This window comes from Brassica napus, chromosome C6 (assembly GCF_020379485.1).
Source record: "Brassica napus cultivar Da-Ae chromosome C6, Da-Ae, whole genome shotgun sequence".
In the NCBI taxonomy this organism is placed as follows: Eukaryota; Viridiplantae; Streptophyta; class Magnoliopsida; order Brassicales; family Brassicaceae; genus Brassica; species Brassica napus.
The window spans coordinates 26,530,673-26,536,472 of NC_063449.1; the positions used below are offsets into that span (position 1 = coordinate 26,530,673).

The window sequence follows — 5,800 nt, forward strand, 5'->3', positions numbered from 1 at the left end:
CATTCAACTTAATTTAAATTTTGACCTACGTATTTTGAACCCTTGATTTATAAAACTTTTGGTTGATTCTTTTGAAGCAAATTATTATAATTGTTGACTATTTTATTTTTATTAGCATATTTTATTAAACACCATGAAAGAATTATTTATTATTTTAGTGTTCAATTATGAATATTGATTTATGTAAAATAAAGTACAAAGTATTAACAAGTCATGACATATTAATCATTACATTAAAAATAAAACAAATATTTGATAAATTTGGTCAATATTGCCAACATTAGTAGGGTTTTCGAGTTTATAAGGAGTATCGACTGATTCAGGCGGCATTTTAGCAAAAGAGATAACCAAAATATTGTGTGATGAAGCATGAAATAATCCGAGGAAACAAACCATATATAAAGTTATAGCAGCTCACTCATTTGATTGTTACAGATCTTTTGAAAGCTCAGATGCATGGATATTTTATATCAATCACCATCTGTACAAATTAAAGGTGTCCTTGACTTTAGAATAGTCTCTAAGATGTTTCTTCCTTAACACGAAGTAAAAATAGATAGAGTAACGACGGTCGATGATATATCATGTAGAGGCACTATCGATCTATGGTCAACATCAATCGTTACCTTTAACACGAAGTAAGCAAATTATGTTGCTGTAATTCAGACATCAGCCTAAAAACATTTCAAGAACAGGTCAGAATATTCCAAAATTGTAAATCTTAATAAAATTTTCCAAAATTCTCTTAATTGACCCACATTTTTCCCAAACTAATATAAAATATCCTCTGAGAGCAACATTTATGATTGGTGGCGGTTCCCCGGGTAGAGTAGGAAGTGGACGTAGTGGAGGGGGACGAGGCTGCCGATGAACAGTCCAGTTTCCTCCATCTCTTCCTGATAACACGATGTCAACAAAGAAGTGTTAGTAACAATGGCCACACAACCGGAATGATAGAAACATTTTGAATCAGATTAGTTTACCGTTAGGTTTTCAAAAAGAGAACACATTTGGGGGCAGGACTAAGGTCAGATATGAAGTAAGATGGCATTAGGCTAGAGTCTAGCCAGAAACATAAGCCCACTTCCAGGGAACACACAAATATCGTTTATACCTCCTCCGGTCGGTTCAATGATGGACATACCTTAATTTTGCTTTCTACTTTATATCTAGCATGAACGTAGTAGCAATTCTATTAGTAGTCGACCACTAACTTCGGCCAAAATAGAGCAACTCGACTACAACAAATTGGCCAAGAAGATTTATGTAAATTAAAAAGGACAACATAACTAAAAGAACCAAGCACAAAATATCATCTGAACGAGTTTCCACATTCTTCATACAAGTACAATATCTTTTGACTTAACTCCTCGCAAATTATCTTGTTACTATCAGTCTTGCCTACTTGAAGATGCAAAGTGTAGAAGAGCCTTTCTCCTCGAGAACTCGAAGATGAAACATCCACAACAACAAAACCATCTTCTTCTAATCCACTCAACACATTATATATCGAAAACTTACGAATCTTGGACGATGAGATTTGGACCATCACTTCGTTGTCTCCATTCTTAGTCGCAAAAACGGTGGAGACATAACTAGCAACCGCTTGTGGTTGCTGCTTAACGTAACTTTCCATGTCTCTTTGACCCAATGCTCGCACCAATAGGTCTTCCTTCTTCTGGGTTAGCTTCTTCACTTGCTCTTGCAGATCCGGTATGTACTTCACGGTCCGCAAAACCGTCTGAGGAATGCTTAACTTATTCTGCAAGATGGTAAAGAAAAAAAAGAGACGGTTAACAAAATATTCTTCTTCTAAATGGTATCAAACTGAATATGCAGACTAATTATTTCTAATTGGTTTTTGATTTGAAACACATTCACATTACATATATCAGATCAGCTACTTACCAGTTGATCAGAAGCAGGAAGACATGAACGAAGAGTTGAGAACAAAGAGTTCATCTTCTTGCGACGGTTACGCTCATTAGCATTGTGACTAAGCTTCTTGATCATGGCCGAATTGTTGTCTATTCCATTACCCTCAGATGAAGCAGAAACCCCTAAGCTGGTCTGATGATGAGCCACTCCATAAGTCTTCGGTACAGGAAAATCAAGAAACGATGTGCCATCATTGGTGAGTAGCTCGCACACTTTCCCGTCAACGCCCAACCAAACTTTGGGAACAAGACAGGGCCCAATTCACACATTTTACCTTGATAAAAGACAAGTTTTTTAGATTATGTTTTCTCTTGAAGCTGTTTTGGCTGGGACTTGGGATTGTCCAGCGATCTATATATATATAGTGTGAATGTGAATAGTAGGATTAATTAACCGATTAAACAAACAAAAAAATCTCTTGTTGTGAAATGAAAGTTAAGAAACCATATTATAAGTGTTATACTACTTAATACCTAGAAAGAGAAATATTATGTTGTGAGCATATACCACAAACATATACCCAAAAAAAAACACATCTCATTCCATAAGGTGGTATACGGGGAAGGTGATATACAGGGCAAGGGCTTATTGCATTAGAGATTTGAAATTTGAAAAGACTTCATTTTTTTCTTCTCAGTCTTTCTTTGTTAGATTTAACAGAGGGCAAGAAGTCTTTTCATTAATATTAATTGTTTTACTATTATTTTTAAATTGCAAAAATAACTCACGCAGACTTCTTGCAACAGCGAGAAAACTTCAGAAAAACTTTCGGAAGACTTCTATAGAAGTTTTTTCCAAGAAGTCTTCTATAAAAAGTCAAATTTCTTACAAACTTCAGTCAATTGCAAAACTAACATATTCATTTGAGAATACTTCTGGAATTTTTTGTTTTTTTTCTTAATAAAGGAAAGTTAGAAGACTTCTAGGGGAAGTCTTCTTGATGGATAACAAATCTAGCGAAGTCTTCTGAAAGTCTTCCCGAAGTCTTCTGAAAGTCTTCACGAACAGATCTGAGAAAAAAAAATGACTTCTTACCTTAAACCTGTGAGATGACTTGCTTAGCTTCTCCAAGCACCCAGAACTTCACTATAAAGGCTACCAAGTCGTTAATGACCATGAATCATGAGCTTCAATATCTCTATGAACCTTACAAAGCTTGGAATCAAAATCTTTATTTTTTGGATGAATTTGAAGAGAGAGTGAATGACATGTGATTTGTGTGCATAAGTAATGAGATATGAATAGTAAAAATCAAAAATTTGGTGCATTAAGAGCTTTAAATTGGTTGTTCATGGTTGTTAGTGTATTGATGGCAATGTAAATATTGTAAATACTTGGTGAAGATGAGGATGATAAGGTAAAAGACTCATTTTCAAAAAAAGTAATTGTATTTTCGTGAATAACTCGAACTTGTAGGGTGAATAGGGAAAAACAAAGTTTCAAAAAAGCATAAGTTATTTTTGTGTTTGTCTTGAAATTTTAGATCATATTTGAAAAAAAAAACCCTTATTTTTTTCTCAAAAATTCTTGTTTTACCGAATTATCTTCATCTTCCTCTTTTATTTACAACATTACAATTGTCATCAACACAATAACCACCATGAACAACCATTTCCCAGCTCTAAATACACATAAATTAACATCTACATCTTCATATTCTTATTTCTTACACGCATAAACCATTTCCCTTTCACTTTCTCTCTTATTTCATCCCAAAATACTACCTTTTTTATTTCAAAATTTATAAGCTTATTAGAGTTACTCAAGTTCATGAATATTGATCAAGAATGCATGGGTAATTTTCAATAAGAACTTGTGTGTACTTGGAGAAGTTAAACATGAATCTCATTGGATTTAAGAATGGTTTTTGATTTTTTTAATATATGTTCGCCAGAGAAGACTTCTGTATAAATCTTCTCGTTGTAGAAGACTTATACGAAAGTTTTCTTGTCAATGCATATGTTAGTTTTGCAATTGACTTTCTGTGTGCTTTTTATAGACGACTTCTCTCGATGTCTTCCAATTCTTCCAATTTTTCTTTGTTAACATAAAAATTTCGAAAATACAAGAGAAGACTTATCGGGAAGTCTTAATTTTTAATTGCAAAAAGTAACCTAAAATGACTTTCAGCGAAAATGAAAAAACTTCCACCAGTTGAGAAGACTTCCCTGGAAAGACTTCTAGAGAAAGTAAAATTTCTTACACATTTCGGTCAATTGCAAAATTAACATTTTTATCCGAGAGGATTTCCCGGTAAGTTCTCTCTGGTATTTTTGAGATTTTTTGAAAACAAAAGTAAACCAATATTTACAAAGGAAAACTTCCATAGAAGTCTGCTGTAGAGCAAACTTCTCTGGAAGTCTTCATTTGTAAATTTACAATTGCAAAAATGACCTAAATAGAAGACTTCCTAGAAGTCTCTTACCAGAAGACTTTTGTGGAAGTCTTCTAAGTCAATGTGTAATAAAGTTTCATTTTCTCTAAAATTAATTTTTTTTAAAATATTTTCTTGTTAATTCATGTATATTAGTCAATATTGGGGCTCATGAATGAAATTCATAACTTAATTGGTGATAATTACGAGGTTACCAACATTCATGTTTATTAATGTTTCTAGCTAATCCGAGAGGACTTATTAAGAAGACTTCCGTTGAAGTTTTCTTCGTTAATTTTTGTAAACATGTATTTTTAATAGTGTTAAGTAACTTCAAGATAATTATTTTAACTTTCAAAAGTGTTAAGTAATTTTAAAAATATCAAGTCATGTGGTTTAATGTGTCTTCTTAGATCATAAGATATACCTTTTTAACTTTCATGCGATTTAAAATTTAAGTTTTCACTTAAAAATTTAAGTTTCCAGCTTGTATTTTAAATTCCCGCTTAAAATTTTCTGCTTGGTCTTCTCGAAAGACTTCCCAGAAGACTTCTAGTGAAAGTGTTATAGGTTCTTCTCTTATGGTAGACATGAACATATTTACCAATTTGTTTTCATTAACATTTTTTCAAATTTACAAAAAGAATCCACAAATAAAATAGTACACATACAAATCACAAAACAAACCATAAACAAAACTATTACACTTGGAGTTCGAGATCATTCCTCCACATAGATAGTCCTTATGTTCAGGTGTTAGGTTTTTGAAGACTTCGTGAAAAACTTCCAGAAAATCTTCTAATGCATTATATGTTATAAGACTTCCGAGAAGACTTCCTAGAAAATCTTCCAAAGTCTGACTCAGATAAGAAAAATATGCATAAAAAAAGTTTGACTCAGACTTTGGAATACTTCATGGGAAGTCTTCTCGGAAGTCTGACTCAGATATGAAAAACTTGTATATCCAAAAGCATTCAAATGGTTTCAAAACAGAGAAAAACTTTAAAAATAAAGTAAGAGCTTTAAGCAACAAAAGAGTTTTCAAAAGCTAGACATGACGACTTACCTAAACGCTCAGATATGTTATGAAAAAAAGACATTGGAGAAGACTACGCCAGAAGACTTCCAGGAATTCAAAAAAAAAATTAATCTTCCAAAATCTAACCCTAAAAATATAAACAATACTACAACATAGGTTACCAAACCCTAAACCAAAAAATACCGTGACACTACATTCACTCGTTTATGTTGAAAACAATTCAATTTTACTAGATGTTAATTTATATTATTTAAATGTTTATAATTACATGATTTCAATTTTTACTCATCAAAATATCTTTATGAAATTTATAAATTATTTTTAAGATCTATATTTTGGGAATACTTACAAAAGAAGACTTACGGGGTTATATTCGTAAAAATAAATTTTGGTTTTTTGTCTGGTCATAAAGGGATGGTTGTAATTTTACTAAGCTTTTGGGTTACTTT

The 5,800-nt window shown here is 32.3% G+C and overlaps 1 pseudogene; it reads right to left on the reverse strand.

Annotated features, from left to right (window-relative positions):
• Nucleotides 1–1,248: 1,248 nt before the first annotated feature.
• Nucleotides 1,249–2,987, reverse strand: LOC125588919 (annotated as a pseudogene).
• Nucleotides 2,988–5,800: the final 2,813 nt, after the last annotated feature.